Below are 17,225 nucleotides of genomic sequence, written 5' to 3' on the forward strand. Positions count from 1 at the left end.
TGCCTTGTGTCTGTTTTTTTTTCCACTCTGAAATAGGAATGAATAAGGAGAAATGGCTAGATCTGTCTGGGAATTTATCTCTAGACCTTGAGGCAGCTATATTCCATTGTGCAATCTTTATTCTAATGTATTCAGCCATTATTCTTCTAATTTATAACCTTTCAGAGGGCACAAAAATCAACTGAAAGGGCAGTAATTAATATTTTACATTGAAGGATGCATGTCTAATATTTACCCATAAATAATTTTGTAACAAGGGGGCTAGAAACAGTTTACAGCCTCTAGGCAGTCATACAACGCTCTTAAAGAACCAGAGAAATTTCTATTTGTATTAGAGATTAATGAGGCATCCCTGTGCCATCTCATACTTCATCTTTGACATCCCACAGATGAGCTGCTTTTGAGACTAAATGAAAACAGTCTAAATATCAAAGGCTGCAGGAGCTTGGATAGAGTGTTAAAGCTTAAATTTTATAATGAATGATCAAGGAATGTAGAAAATGTGAGTTCTTAAAATTGTCCACTTGCAAAGATGGATAAGCTTGAAAGGCAGTCAGTTCCACTGGAGTTCCAAGTCCTGTTTGACCACTTTCTTGTAGTGTGACCCTAAGGAATTCATAAACCTCAGTTTCCTCAACTGCTAAAGGAATGACAGAACTGCCACTGTCACTGGGAGGAGGTGGGGAAGTAGTTACTGATGTTCACTTCCTCCCTGGCTTCCTTGAGGGCTTTGCTGGGAAGCTCAGTATTTTGAATGCTACAAATATGCAAGGTGGGTAAATTACTATTCACTTTTTTCGTTTCCTGACTTAGGATTTCTTAATTAAGTCTGATTCCCTCTATTTCTTCCCAGTCACATAGTCTTTTGTGGGTTATTTTTAAAGGCTTAAACAACTACATTATTGCCATCTCAACATTTGTCAGACCCAAGTGGAACTCCAGTTACCCAGATCTGCACAACAGATTTGCATTTTTCTTGATTCAGCTGTTTCTCACATCCTGTCATTGGGAATAGATGCTTCAACTGAATGATAACTGGCTTCCAACCAGAATTACATAACTGGAGCATTCTTATCTGTCACCCACAACCGAACTTGCATCCAAATGGCTCTTACATGGCAGCATCATTCATTGTTTATTGGGGCCATTCAAATTATATCTTGAAATAGTCTTTATATTAAGTTGCTGAAGAATAATTGCTGATTTATATTTTGCTCTTAAATGCTGACTCCTAGTTATTTTTACTTGCTTTCGTTATTTTCTTTCTTCTTTTTTCCTGTGATGTAGCCACAATGCCTGGAAGATAGTGGGGACTTGATAAGTATTTACTGGATAAACAAACATGTATGGTTTCCCAAAAGTCAGGGCCTACTTTTAAGATAGTCAGTTAAGTTATGGGAGCACTCAGTAGAGGTCGGTGACCTTTTAGTCAGTTTTCCAAAGCTATTATATGCAAGAGGTAACCCATTAGCTGTATCTACAGTGACTGGATCTACAGCCTCTGGAGGGAGAGAGACTATGGGGAGGCCACCCAAGGTCTTTGGGGACTCCTGGAGCTAGGGCTGAGCAGGGAGCAAATCCCCAAAACTGAAGAGGTCTTATAGACAACAGAGTGTCAGAGGGTTGAGCAAGAAGCTAGAATTCAAGAAAAGTGGTTGCTAGTATTTTCACAGCCCTGACTTTGTGCAGACTTTGTTCTAAGCACTTTACCTCTAGAACTCATTTAATTCTTCCAACAGTCCTTGGAGTTGGGTACTACCAATCACCCACTTGGCAGATCAAGGCTGTGCAGCCCCAAGGTTAACCAGGAAGCTCAAGTACACAGCTAATAAGTGGCAGAGCCAAGAGTCAAGCCAAGCAGTCCAGTCCTGATTCTAAGCGTTTCACCACTATACCACACTGCTGGTCCGTCTTACAGCTTGCCAGATGCAGAGGCCAGATTCTGGTATGAGATCAGTCTAGAGGCTGTGGAGAAGAGGAGTGGGAAGCTAGCGAGCCCTTTAGTTAGGTTGTCCTGGGAATGTCATGAAATTTCAAAGAAGACCAGAGGGAACAGAGCATAAGACAGCAAGAGGTGACATCTGATTCTTATGCCATAGACTTAACTGGTGACACACACACCTGGTGTGTGATGTGTGGTGTGTGTGAGTGTGTGGGTGTGTATAGGTGTAGATGTGTCTACACACACGAATTAAGCAGCATCTGGCATATAGTTTAGTGGTTCAGAACCCAACCTCCAGAATCAGTCCGACCCTATTTCTAACCCAGGTCTGTCACCACAAGCTATGTAAGCTTAATTATTTTGACTTTTTTAATATATATAAATGTAAGGGGTAGAAGTGCAATTTTGTGACAAGCATACATTGCATAGTGGTGAAGTGTTGACTTTTAGTGTATCCATCACCTGAACTCTGTGTATTGTACTCATTAAGAATTTAAGAATTTTCTCATCACCCTTCCCCCGCCACCTCCCCAATTTTTTTGATTCACTAACTATTCAATTATTTTATATATCATTTTAAATATTATGATTGTAATAAACTTTCTAACCAAAGAGTTTGTTATACCTTAGATAGTTAACTCTTAAATGCTCAGAATAAAATGTCACTTGTCTATCTATCTATCTCTCATCTATCCATTCTGATGACTAGGCACAGAACATTAGTTTATTTGCTAAGCTAATTTACTGTCATCACCAGCAAGCAGGTATTTCTTTATTCCTCAGTTTTTGAGGAGACTTACAATTGGGAGAATAAACCTTAAGTATGTGATTTTCATGAATTATCTCAGTCTGAGAATTAGATCAAGCCCCCGTGCACTTCATGATATGAATTTAGCAAGTGAAAGAGACTTATTTAACCCTTTCTCAGATAAATGTTTTCAACCGTGTGTAAAAAGGTTATAGAAAAGATTTAAGTGGCATCTGTATGCCATTAAAGTGACAATGTACAAATCAAGTCAGTGGGCCTTCCAGTTTTGCTGTGAAGTTAGCTGGTGTCAGCAGTGTTTTATATCATGTTCAACAAATATATCCTGTAAAAGATAAAGAATGGAAAATGATTGCTTTGTACAAATAGCTGGTGGAAGTACATCTGTGGGCCAACAATAGAAATTGTGCAGACATTTCCTGTATGTATACTGATTTATGCAGCATCTGTAGACCAAGCCACAGGTAACTGAATGGAGGTAATAGTATCTAAATGCATTAGCCTATCAATGAAGAGTCACGTGTAAGCTAGGGAAACATTGAATTTGGGGGCTCTTTGTTCTCCTATATTATATTCCAGTATTTTGGCAATATTTTAAATTTTAAAATATTTTAAATTTTTAAAATAAGCTTGAGTTACTTTGATAATCAGGAAAAATAGGTTATAGATAAATAGCATGGTCCAGTCTGTGTATTTGACCCTGATGCCCTGTCTGGGTTATTTTCTCTTTCCTTCCTTTTCATTGACACACTGAGTAAATCATCTCATCTCCCTCTTTTTGCCATTCATTCTCTCTTTAATGTGGCACTCTGGCATTGAAATGCTCCAGTACAACTCTTTTAAAATTTACTCAATGGGTCAGAACCAACCTGGGCAATATAGCAAGACCTCATCTCTACAAAAAAAAAAAAAAATTATTCAAGTATGATAGCACATGCCTGTAGTCCTAGCTGTTTGGGAGGCTAAGGCAGAAGGATTGCCTGAGCCCAGGAGGGCAAGGCTGCCGTGAACCTGTGATCTGTGCCACTGTACTCCAGCCTGGGTGACAGAGTGAGACTGTGACTTAAAAAAAAATTATTTAATGACCCAGTACTGCCAACTTTGGTGACATAGTTCAGGTACAAAAAGGACAGTATGGCTGGGGCAGAGCAGAAGCGATGGGAGGTGAGTTTGACAGGGTCAGCCCAACAGCATCCATATCACGCAGGGCCTTGTGGGCCACATCATGTAGGCCAGTCTAGAATGTGGGTTCTAGTTTAAGAGCAGTGGGAAATAATTAGAGCAGAGACTCAACCCTGTAGGGCCCAGTGGTCATTTATATTATAGTGGACTATATAATATAATGGAGAAATAAATGGAAAACATGTATTTCATTTTTTAAATGATCAGTTAAAACTACACTGGAAGATACCATGAAATGGTCACTTGCTTGCCCCTATATATGGAATCACCATGCATGCAAGAGGGCAGCAAGAGATAAACTCAGTCATGTGTCATGTATGTCACTCAGATATGTAAGTGGTGTTCCCGTTGGCGACAGGACTTTCCAAAATGGTGAAAAACTCTGAGGTTCTGAATAAAACAAGGTACAATTATCTCTTCACATACATGGCAGTTGCTTTCCTGGAAAAAAAACATCAATGTATGTTAAAACCATGCAAAAAGATCTTGCATTCATATGTTAAATCGAGTTAGGTTCTAGGCTCAAATAATTTTCTTTTTCTTTTTTTTCTTCTTTTTTTTTTTTTGAGTCAAGGTCTCACTGTCACCCAGGCTGGAGTGCAGTGTCACAATCACAGCTCACCACAGCCTCAAACTCCTGGGTTCAAGTGATCCTCCAGTCTTAGCCTCCCAAGTAGCTGGGACTATGGGCATTATGCCTAGCTAATTTTTTTTTATTTTTTTTGGTAGAGACAGGGTCTCACTATGTTGCCTAGGCTAGTCTCAAACTCTTATGCCCAAGCAATCCTCCAACCTTGGCTTCCTGAGTAGCTGGGACTATGGGCATATGTCACTAGGCTCAGCTAATTTTTTGTAGAGACAGGGTCTTACTATGTTCCCTAGGCTGGTCTTGAACTCCTGGGATCAAGGAATTCTTCCTCTGCATCCTCCAATTGTGTGCCACCACAGCCAGCTAATTTTTTTTTTTGAAACTAGGTCTTGCTATGCCGCCCTGGCTGGTCCCCAGCTCGTGGGCTCAAATAAAATTCCCATCTCAGCCTCTCCAAGTGCTGGGATTACAGGTGTGATTGAGGAAACTGAGACCCAGAGAGATACCCAAGTTCATATGGCTACTTAACAGAAGAGCTGGGGTTTGAACCCAGGAGTCTGGCTCCAGAGCCTGACTTTCATTTTTAGCGTGTCTCATAGTGAGAAGGCTGTGGGTGCTGAAAATATCTCCCATTGTGACTCTTGGAATTGCTGTCCAATCTAGTTTGTAGACTATGTGAGAAAATATTATAACTTTATAGTCATGCTCCTTTTTTTTTTTCTTTTGAACAAAAGAGCATTGATCATTTCCTAAACTTGGCTAGGAGTTGCGTTTGTTTCTACAAATCAAAGTCATCCTCAAAGGACAAGCCTTTAAAAAGAAACTCAACAAACTGGCCTGAGGGTGACCCCATGGGTTTGTTTTTTTGTTTTTTTGTTTTTTTGTTTTTTACCAAAAAAGGGCAGTGGCTTTATGGCAGGATTTTCCTTCTCTGGTCTGAAGCATTGTCCTTTTGCTTTCAGAGGCATGGCTTTATGCTAGATGACTGTGGCAGCAGTCTTGACTAACTGCCAAATTGGGGACATTTTCATTTAGCCATAAATCGCATTTCAGTTATGATACACTGCATCAGTTACTTTTTGCTATGTAACAAACTACCTCAAAAGTTAATGGCTTAAAATCACAACCATGTATTTGGCTCACGATTCTGCAAGTCAACAATTTGGGTTGGATTCTGCTGGGAGGTTCTTCTGACCTTGAGTGGGTACATGTGTCTGTGGTCTGCTACCAGGTAGGCTGGGTGCTGCATGGTCTAGGATGGCTTCAGCTGGAGTAGATCCTCTCTGTTCCACTTGGTCACTCATCCTCTATCAGATTAACCCTTGGTTGTTCATATGGCAGCCAGGCAGAGTTACTAGGATTTTAGTGAACACCCTCAAGGTCTCTTGAACCTTAGGCTTCAAACTGACATACTGTCGCCTTTACGTATAAAAGGAATGTTATTTCATATAACCCTTCAGGTTGACCAGTTGTTGCATGAATGGATGAAGGGTGACATCCCTTTTACTACGTTCTAGATATTAGAGATGGCCAAGAATAGACTCTCCTTGTCATTCTGAAAATACCAGTACCTTAAAAATACGATATCTAGGCCAGGCACAGTGACTCACACCTGTAAGCCCAGCACTTTGGGAGTATGAGGTGAGAGAATTATTTGAGCCCAGGAGTTCCAGACCAGCTGGGGCAATGTAACAAGACCCCTGTTTCTACAAAAAATAAAAAAAATTAGCCAGGCATGGTAGCACATGCCTGTAGTCCAGCTACTCAGGAAGCTGAGGCAGGAGGATCACCTGAGCCCAGGAGGTTGAAGCTGCAGTGAGCTGTGATCGTGCCACTATACTCCAGCCTGGGTGACAGTGTGAGACCCTAACTCAAAAAAAGAAAAAGAAAAAGAAAAAAAAGTAAGATGCAATATGTGGGACATAACATCAAAACATAACTTGTGGGCTATCTGAAATTCACACTTATGACTGGGTGTCCTGTGTCTTATCCGACCATTCTACCCATGGGCCATGATGAGGGCAGGGCTGAGAGGTGGTGGGAGGGCATTTTTGGTGGTGATGGTTTATCCTGTGGCCTGTGCATGATAGGTTTTCCAGAAGTTTCCATAGGCTCTGCTGGGAACACAGAAGGTAGCTGGGAAGACGGAGTGAGACTTTGACTCAAAAATAAATAAATATATAAAATGTGATACACATTAGTAAAAATCAAAACCTAGCTCTTAGAAATAATGGTGAGCCGAGAATGTAATATAAAGACACCTCTGAGCATTGAGGAGCTGCTAGGATCACAGCTTGCAACAGAAAAAATAAAAAAATTTTAAAAATTAAAAACCCCATCTCTGCAAGCATCCCAGACGTCTTTTGAGGATTTATGTCTAAAGAAGGAAACTATTTTAAAACAAGAATGAAAATGAGATTTTTTTTTTGGACCATAAAGTAAATCATTGACCCTCTTGATTGTTTAGAGAACTGCATTTCCCCTGCTACTTTTTAGGAACAGGAAAACCCAAGTCATAAATTAGTCCCAGATCCAAAAGATGTTTCCACTGTTGACTCCTTAGAATTATAAAAGGTTAACCAGGAAATAGAGAAGAGAGGTGGAATAGAACTTCCTTAAAAATCAAACTTCTATGTCAGCCAGGAGCAGCACTTTGGGAGGCTGAAGTGGGAGGATCATTTGAGGCCAGGAGTTCAAGATCAGCCTGGCCAACATAGTGAGATCTTATCTCTACAAAAAATTTTAAAAATTAGCTGGGTATGGTGGCACATGTCTGTAGTCCTAGCTACTTGGGAGGCCAAGGCAAGAGGATCCCTTAAGCCCAGGAGTTCAGGGCTGTAGTGAGCTATGATTGTACCACTGGATTCCAGCCTGGGTGACAGAGGGAGACCCTATCTCTAAAAAAAAAGAAAAGAAAGAAACTTGTATGTCAGAAAGCAAGTACTATGGATTTTTCCATGCTTCCACATAAAAGATCATCTATCAGTTATTAACAATGTTCTAAAACTGAGGCTACAGCCTACTCCCATGGAGTCAGCTTCCTGTGTTTATAAACGAAATTGTATTAGAAAACAGCTACACCCATTCCTCTACATTTTGTCTGAGACAGCATTTGCACTACAATGGCAGAGTTGGATATCTGTGACACAAGTCTAAATTGTGTACTTACTCTCTTACACTTTAAGCAAAATTTGCCTACCCATGTTTTGAAGTTCTAGAACTGTACAGATTTTTGTAATCATAGCTGGTAAGTGGGAGGCACTACAGTATAAGGGAAGCTTAATTGTTAAGTCATTATTGTTATGTGGGAGCTAGTTCAGTGTAAGGGAAGTTTAATAATTAAGTATAGAATTTGGAGCCATTTTCACTTGAGTCTAGGACCCATTTCTACCTCCTTCTAGATGTGTGACCTTAGCCCTTGCTAGCATTGTGACCATGTAACCTTAATCTTTCTAAGCCTCCATTTCTTTATCTGTAAGATGGAAATAATAATATTTATTGCTTCAGATAGGGGAGTTTATGAGAATTTGATGAGATAAAGCGCCCAGCTCAGTGGCTGGCACAGTTACAATGACATGTAGCAATAAGAACAAAATTAAGTTGGAAAACATGTTCCTTAGCTGTGGAATGAAAGCCTTAGACTGATCATGAGGACAGTCGAAAAGGAAGAGGTGGGCTGGGACTGGCTGTGCGGGGGTTGAGTGGCAGGAGGAGTCTCAGAAGTGTGGAGGGCTGTGGCAGGGCTCAACTCCAACTCTTGCTAACTCTGGGCTCCTGGGGAGATTCCTTAAACTGTGTGAGCCCATCTTTCAAGTGGGGAGAGTGATGATCATCGTACTCACTGGACCAAGGCTGTTAGGAAGATTGACTGCGTGGAGCATATAAGTGGTCATCACTGTCCTTGAGAGTTGTGCTTGAAGGAGGGAGGCAGATGTGAGCAAGTGAAAAGCTAGAGGGAGGGTAGATGGGTCCAGGTTGGCAGCGAGAGAAAGAATACATTTCGTTTCGGGCAGGAATAGTGAGGTGGATCAGGATAGGCCTATCATGGGAGCCTCTGCCTGAAGCTTCCTTTTATACAGCTCTTGACGTGCCTTCTGCAAGCAGAGAGCAGGCCCTGAAGGGAATGCTTGTCCCGACCCCTTGGCTTCCTGGAGGCATGACTGTGAAACTGGGTTTGCAAGTGATCTAGATTCTGAGAAAGGAGTTTTTGTGAGTAGAGTTTGCAGGAAAACTTGCCTTCTCCTTACTGAGTCTGCATTGACCCTGACCTTTCTTATCTTCCTATTCTAGTTATAGCTGCCTTCCCTGGTGCCCCGGGCTTGCCAGAGTCTACGTGAGTGGGAATGCCGGAAAGTTCTAAGACAGGCAGTATACTGTGTAATTGTTAAAATAAAACTTCAGCATTCTCTTTAGACTGAAGGTTGGTTAAAAGGCCACGATACCATTCCTGTTCTACCATGAACTACATTGTATTCTGCTGGAACAAATTAAGTTTGAGACATGTATTAAGTTTGAGACATCCTCATAAAGATTAAACCTTACCGTTAGGTTGATGTTCTTAAGCAAATCATTGACATTCAGCCGTGCCTTTGGATTAGCTTAATTGGAACAGTAGAGATCAGAACTTAATTAGAATTTAATTGAACTGCTATATTAAACAGAGCTGGCTCAGTGTCTGCATTGTAAACCTCACTTGGAAATTATTTCTGATACATCTCTGAAAATATTTTGGACACTCAGAGTAAAGTTAATGATTTTTACTGTAAGCAATTTTTGATAAAAAGTAGTGCAAACTCAAATGAGTTTCTTTCAGCCAGGGAATATTGAGTATGCAACGCTAAGATTCCCATATTTGCTGGAGTTAATTCTTTGAGGGCAGGTACTGCAAGTGGAGGAAAATCCCATTTAAACTGACTTCAGTGGAAAAGGGATTTCTTTTTTCTTTTTAAAAATGTAGAGCAGCCCACAGGGAGACCTTTCAGCACAGCTTGATCTGGTAGCCCAGATGATTTTTTCATGACCTCTGTCTCCATCTCTTGGTTCTGTTTCCTCTGGGTTGGCTCCACCTTCAATTGGACCCTCCTCTGGTGGCACCAGCCTATGTCCTAAAGATTCAAGTGTAGCAGAGAGAGAGTAAGTCTCTCCTAGAGTTTCTCTCTAATTGACTCAGGTTAATAATCTACTTCAGACTGTGTCCTTGGAATCAGAGGAATTTAGTGGGCCGTTAGGAAAGGGAAGGGGGCCCACCCAAAGCATACAGCTTTAGAATTGGGAAAGGGTGGGTCCCCAAAAGGAACACAGGGTGCTGTTATCAAAAGAAGGCAGAAGGGATACTGGGCAGCTGGCTTGATTAGGGTTCATTATGCTGCAATTTGCAGAAAACTGGCTTATATAATAAAGGGGATTTATTGGCTCAGGAAACTAGAAGGAAAGCCTTTCCACTCTGCGGAAAGGCTTCAGGATTGGTTTGATTCAGGGGATTCATGCAATAATCAAGGTGGAACTAGTTCATTTCCACCTCTCTGGTTGGCCTCTTGCAGAGTCAGCTTTATCCTTAGGCTGGCTTCCCTCAGAGTGGCAAAACAGCTCTGACCACAGGCCTAGGCTAGGCATCCAGCTATGACATCAAACAGATGGAGAATGGGCAAGCTCTTTCAGAAAAGCAAAGGAAACTTTCCAGAAGCCCTAGCACATCCCCTCTTACAACTCATCACTCTGAAATGGGTCACATGCCCATTCCTGATTCAATGAATCCCTTTGGCCAGGATAAGTGTGGACCAGATTGGCTTAAGTCTAGGTGGAGAGATCCCACCTGAGGTGAGATTATCTCTCCTGCCTTCTCCTTGAGCTAGAGCGGGAATTAATCGTCCACACCCATGGCAGTTACTGCCTGGGTCAGGAGTTGGGGGTGGTGCTTGCTGGACATTGAGTTAATAACCACACTGGGGGCATGTCTTTCTCATTTCCTTTATCCCTGGTATTTAGCACATAGTAGGTCCTCAGTAAATGTTTGTTGAACAGAGTCAGACTGGACCAATGCATCTTCCTTAATTTGGAAAGAAACCAGGAGTTTTGTGCATGATGGTTGAAATTAAGTTTTTCGTTGTTTTTTTTAAAGATATGGTGTATAATTCAGGATTGGGTAAACAAGTGGTCATCGTACTGGTAAAGTTTGGGCCTCCCTTTGGTCCCCACTTCGCCTGGTTTGAGATCAGGTACCCTTACTGATTTTGTGTCTCTCCCTGCCTCCCTCTCCTGGCTGTATCCCTCCACTGCCAATCCCTGAAAATAAGTTTCATCTTAGCTTTAAATGTGGATTATCCCATGCAATGTAAAATTTTCCCTTTCAACTTTTTGTTGCTCATCAAATTCCATTACAATAGAGTATTGTAAACCATAGTTGGTATCAGGAAACTATTTCTAGCTCCTGACAAGTCCTTTGATGATCTCATAACATTAACATTTGCTACTATGAATAATTCAGTAAAACAAACCCTTTTTTTCTTTTATATTCCTTAACCATCTCATAGTCACTTTTTATAGCTGTTTTCCTTTTTATAATCAAGTTGCTCAACATCTACTTAAAAGTACAAGGGCTCTGGTCAATGAGGGAAGAAACATTTTTTCCTGTCCTTGACCAATAAAAAAAAATTAGATATACCGTCAGCTTTTGTTTGAAAAAAATTTCTAAGGAGAGAAAAAATAGATTCTGGCAGGAAAGGTGTGGTGGAATTATTTTAGCATTTTTCCTTTTCATCAAGAGCATTTTTAGAAATGACCGTGTGGCCTAGGCTGGAAGGCTTGGTCGATGTTATTAGTACATATTTTGAACTTCTTTTGCGAAGTATTATTTTTCTCTAATGAAGTTCTGGCTTAGTAAAACAGGGAGAGAGAGAGAGAGAGAGAGAGAGAACACCTGTTTGAAGTTTGCCATAAGTATTTTGGCATCTGGTTATAGTCCAAGTGTTTGCTCATTTGTAGGATCATAGTTGTTGATTGGTTGTCATACCTGGAATACTCGGGTATCTCAAAGTTTATCATGGAGAATATTTGTGGGAAAGGAGACTGTGATATTCCGTGTGCACACCACATCCACAGCCCTTAACTGCCACTCTTTATCCCTGCTTTGTTTGTGTTTCAACCACCCTGACTACAACCCTAGACTGAACTAGGAATATGTATCAGGCCCCAGTAGCCACTCTTAGATGGCAAGGGGCTATGAAATGGTCTGGTCCTGTTGCTCTGCCCAACATGGATCATGTATCCCAGGAGTATCTAACCACCCCAATTGGAATATCTCTTCTGGGGACTTGGGATGGAATAGGAGACCATAGTGTAGGTAGAAGGGGAGGGACACCCAGAGACAAGGAGAGAGCTTTAAAAGCCATGAATTAGTAGACTTTGAAGGCAGAGAGAGGAAGAAAGAGAATCAGGAGAGAACACCAGAAAAAGAAGCAAAAAGTAGTGAAAGAAGCCATGGCCAAGGAGCTGGTTCTGGAACCAGAACCGCTGTTGGCTGTCTGTAATCTCTCCTGTGCCCTGAACTCATTGCTTCTAAGACCTGCTCTGCCACCAACCAGGGAGATTTTTGTTTTCCCTACTATCCCTTCTATATTTATACCTGTACATTTGGTTGAATATATTATTGTTCAAAAATATTTTGGGCCTCTCCCTAAGGGAAGTTTGGCCATATGGCTGCTTTAGCCAGTGGAATAGATGGACCTGACATATGTCATTTGCAAACACATTCTCTAAGAGCCCAAACATAGTTCACCATGTTCTTTTTGTTGGCCATGATAACTGAGGATATTTCAAACAGAGGCTGCTCTGCTAGACTGAGTCCCAAAGTAGATGACATGGAGCAGAGAACCACAGCTGATTGAAATGGTCATGCACATGAATGAAAAACAAACCATTGATGATATCAGCTACTGAGATTTGGGGTTTGGTTGTTATCACAGCAAAATCTAGCTTAATCTGACTAGGAAAAAAAACTCAGTAACTGAGGTGCTATGATCTGAATGTTTGTGTCCCCCCAAAATTCGTATGTTGAGACCTAATCTCCAATGCAATAATATTAGGAGGTGGGGCCTTTGGGAGGTGATTAGGACATAAGAGTGGAGCCCTCATGAGTGAGATTAGTGTCCTTATAAAAGAGGCTCCAGAGAGCTGCCTGTGAGAATATAATGAGGTGGTGCCATCTAGGAGGAACCAGACACCAAATCTGCCTGCACATTTACCTTCTGCCTCCAGGACTGTGAGAGATAAATGTTTATTTTTATTTTTGTTTTGAGTCAGGATCTGACTCTGTTGCCCAGACTGGAGTGCAGTGGCACAGTGGCACGATCACGGCTCACCCCAGCCTCGACCTCCCGGACTCAGGCAATCCTTCCACCTCGGTCTCGTGATAGCTGGGACTACAGGCATGCACCACCACACCTGGCTAATTATTTTTATTTTTTTGTGGAGACATGGTTTCCCTATGTTGCCCAGGGTGGTCTCAAATTCATGGACTCAAGGAATTCTCTCACCTCAGCCTCCCAAAGTGCTGAGATTATAAGCGTGAGCCACCTCACCTGGCCCAAATGTTTGTTGTTTAAAAGCCACCCAGTTTGTGATAATTTTGTTATAGCATCCTGAATGGACTAAAGCACAAAGTAAACTGAGCTTATTTTTATTCCTTGCAAGCCCCAAAAGCAACACAATACCATAGGCAGCCATACTTCAATTCACTAAACTCACAGCATGTGCTTTTGACTTTTCTGGGATGGAATTATATTAGTCACCTGATGCAGATTCAGTTGCTTTCAAATGCTGGTTGTTTCTCTTCCCAACCTTCAGTCTTCCAGTGGTCTTCTATACTTGTAACCAACATAAAAATTGATGCAAAACACTGTGTGGCTTGAACACCTGTAAATTTCTGCCTTTTCTCTGTTTGAGGCCTGGGTCTTTTATAATGATCTCCTCCTCTGTTCCCCCTTGATAGAAATCAAGCCGCTAGAAGAACTGAGAGAATTTTGGAGTGAATACCCACATATCCACCACCTACAATTACCATTTTGCTGTATTTGTTTTATCACATATCTGCCCACCAACCCATCAGTCTATCCCTCTGTCCATTATCTTGGTTTGTTGGATGCATTTCAAAGTAAGTTGCAGACGCATAGTCTTTTTCCTTTTAATTCTAGATTTTTCAAAAAATGTTCGACCTCTTTGAGGTTGCCTTAACTGCTTCCTCTGTTCTCTCAATCTTATGCATTTTCACCTTTTAACAATCAAGAGCTCAATGCATTTGTCCACATTACACAAACCCTGGGGGCCCACACTATCTTAATCTTGCTCTTTAATTTTTATCTTATCTCTTCACTCACCACAACTTTTCATTTGCTTTTCCTTCTCTCTTTCAGCTCCCCAGCAGATAATTTTAAAACTAAACAACAGCTGAACAATATCCCCACTGTTCTGCATGTCTGGGTATGCACAGCACGTTCACACTTGCCTAGAACAGAAGGAAAACACAATTTCTTCCATTTTATTTCTTTGCATCAATTTCAAAAGTGATTAAATCTGTCTGCATGACCTTTATACATTAGACCATTTGGCTATTTTTAAAGTCTATTTATTAGAGTCAAGCTACATTCCCCTTGCTGAAGAAATCTTTACCACTAAATGATGCGATAAATACCAAGGGAACAATGCATCTTTTGTAGGACAAGAGAGAGACATTGCCATCCCACAATTGCCAGATTGTTTAAATTATTATATGACAATTCATACTAGTTACATATTTGCATTGTTGTGCAAGTATTTTCTTATTTTGGTTAAAGATGGCTTTCTAAAGGGAATCCTACCCTGCAAGGCAGATTAGAAGACCTCATTACATGGTCTAGTACATTTCATTTTATAACCATGACCAGGAGTGTTTCAATTTTTTCATAAACGTTTATCAGCAATGAGGTAAAAGACTGTAAATAATCTCCAGCAACTCAGGCACCATTGTATTTTATTTACTAAAATCTATAATAAAGTTTTCAGTAAATAGTTTTAAGGAGCACTTTTCTTTTTGGTGAACATCAATTTCACAACAATTTTTTCAGCCTTATCTAAGATTATAAAACTGAGTTGGCTATTTCAAAATGAAGAGCCAAAAAGATGGAAAAATTTTTATAGTAAAACATTTATGGGAAGAAATTGTAAAGAGAAATTATCCAGAATTATATCAGTAATTTCTACTTTTCAATATCAGAATCCTTGTACGTGAGCTCTTTCTTGCTTTGCTGCTTGAAAGTTGGATGGTGAATACATTCATTCGGTTACTCAGCATTCATTGATCACCTGCTCTGTGCAATGCCGTTGATTAAGAACTGGGAATAAAAAGAAGATATGTGCCCTCTCCTCATAGAGTTTAGAATTCAGTAAGAAAGATAGACGTGTGGGTGGAGAACTATGTTACATTCTGAGGGTACTATGACAGAGGGCATACAGAAGACTGGGGGAGAGCCCATCCTAAACTTCAGGCCATGAATGCTCAAAAAGGCTTTCTGGAGACATCTTGAAGGACAAATGTAAGGCAGTCGATTGGAGAAGAGAGGAATAATGCTTACAACTCTGTTGCAAGCAATAAATGACCCAATGCAAACTAGCTTAATTGAGAAAGGGAATATAGGCTGGGTGCAGTGGCTCAATTCTATAATCTCAGCACTTTGGGAAGCAGAGGCAGAAGGATTGCTTGAGCCCAGGAGTTTGAGACCAGCATAGACAACATAGCAAGACCCTGTCTCTACTAAAAAAAAAGAAAAGAAGAAGGAAGGGAGGGAGGTAGGAGGGGAGGAAGGAAGGAAAAGAAAGTATATAGGTTCGTGTACCTGAACCAGGGAATTTGGCTTCAGCCACAGCTGGGTCCAGGATCTAGCAGCACCATGTCATAAGGAATCTGCCCCTTGTGGTCTACCTGACTACATCCCCCTTCTTCCTTGCTAATAGACTCCAAATGTGCTCACTCTCGTTGAAGCTGCTTTGTCCTGCAGGAGTGACTGGGCTTAACTAATTACATCTGCAACCATTCTATTTCCAAATAAGGTCACATTCTAAAGTACTGGAGGTTAGGACTTCATATGAATTTTGGGATGACACAATTCAACCCCTACCACCTCACCTTTCTCTCCCCTGTATCTCTGATCTCCTGCTGTTACCTCCCATTAGTTGGACCCAACTAGAGGGCAAAGGATCCTGGTTGATGTGAAACATAAAATCAGCCTCCTGAGGTGTAGAGCAGAGTACAGAAGGGTACCTGGAGAGGCAAAGAGCGTTTCCAGAATACCTTGTATTGTCATTCTTCTTGGGAAGGGTCACTCCACACAGCAACTGACTTGATTATTAGCCCCTGCTGTCTTAAAAGGAGAGGCAGGGACTCTCTGTCTCCCAGTCTCTAGAACGATTCTCCAAAAGGAGTTGACTGATTCTGTTTGGGTTACAAGAAGAGACTCTAAATGGAAACAGAAGACAGGATACCTGGTGCCACACCCCACTGGCCTTCTCAGCATGTTTCTCCTCCATTACTCTGGGATGCTTTTCCCTCATAGCATATTAGGTATCTGTTACCCAGGGACTGCAATTTCATTCAATTGCATGTAATGAAAACTCAAGAACAGTGGTAATAAACCAAATGAAATTAATTTTTTTTTTTTAACATAGATGTCCAGAGTAGGGCAGGCCCAAGCTGGTGCAGTGGCTTATGAAATTCAGCAAAGGTCCAGGCTCTGTCTAGCCTCTGCTCCACTATCCTTAGCATGTGGTTTTGGGCCTCACAGCTGAGAGGCGTGGCTTCATTTCCAGCCCCATATCTCAGTTTTCAGCCTGAAAGAAGTGAAAGAAAACTTCAAGGAAGAAAGAGCAGTGGAAATCAGGAAAACAGAGTTTTCTCAGAAATCCCTAGGATGTGTCTATTTCTGCGTCATAAGGCAGAACGCTATCACACAGCTGTCCCTTGCTACATGGGAGCCTGGGATATGTAGTTTTTTAGCTGAGTTGATTGCCATTTGAAAGCAGATTTCTGTTAATGAGGATGAGGCAGAGAGTGGACATTGGGTGGACAGCTCACAGGGACATTCATACTGCCATTGTCACCTGTGTGCTGGGTGTCCACCTGTGAAGGTGGCACCCTTACCTGAAGCCCTGCTGTTCTAAGGATTTGAGAGAAGATGGGGGAAAGCAATAAATATAGTTACTCAGAAAAGAAAATCTTGATCTACATTTAAATAACAAAATCTTTCCAAGACAATTCCAAAATCATGTAATAAGTACCCACTATGAGCACTGACAGCCCTGCAGTCAGAAAATGTGCTTATCCAAAGAGGACTGAAAAAATGTTTTTAGATTTCTTTACATTGCCCAAGTTACTGTTTGTTGATATGCTTGTAAACCTCATAACGGACTCATGTATATTTTTCTAACACAAGCTATCAATTAACCTCTCTTCCTTCACACATCATACTCAAATATGTGGGCAAAGTAAGAATATACAGTTGACCCTCTGGTAAACCCCTGTGCAATCGAAAATCGGTGTATAACTTTTGACTTCTCCAAAACTTAACAACTAACAGGCTGCTGTGGACTGGAAGCATTACCAAGCATATAAACAGTCAATTAAATTAATACATATGTTATATATTATATGTGTTATATATTATATTCTTACAATACGGTAAGCCACAGAAAAGAAAATATTAAGAAAAATATAAGGAAGA

General features: G+C 41.0%; 1 protein-coding gene across 1 annotated transcript in view; it reads left to right on the forward strand.

Moving 5' to 3' along the window:
• Positions 1–17,225, forward strand: part of IQCK (IQ motif containing K) — a 134,057-nt gene that overhangs the window by 19,034 nt on the left and 97,798 nt on the right. The window lies entirely within an intron of this gene.

Source organism: Carlito syrichta, unplaced genomic scaffold (genome assembly GCF_000164805.1).
Source record: "Carlito syrichta isolate Samal-C Ts95f unplaced genomic scaffold, Tarsius_syrichta-2.0.1 Scaffold95881, whole genome shotgun sequence".
Classification (NCBI taxonomy): Eukaryota; Metazoa; Chordata; class Mammalia; order Primates; family Tarsiidae; genus Carlito; species Carlito syrichta.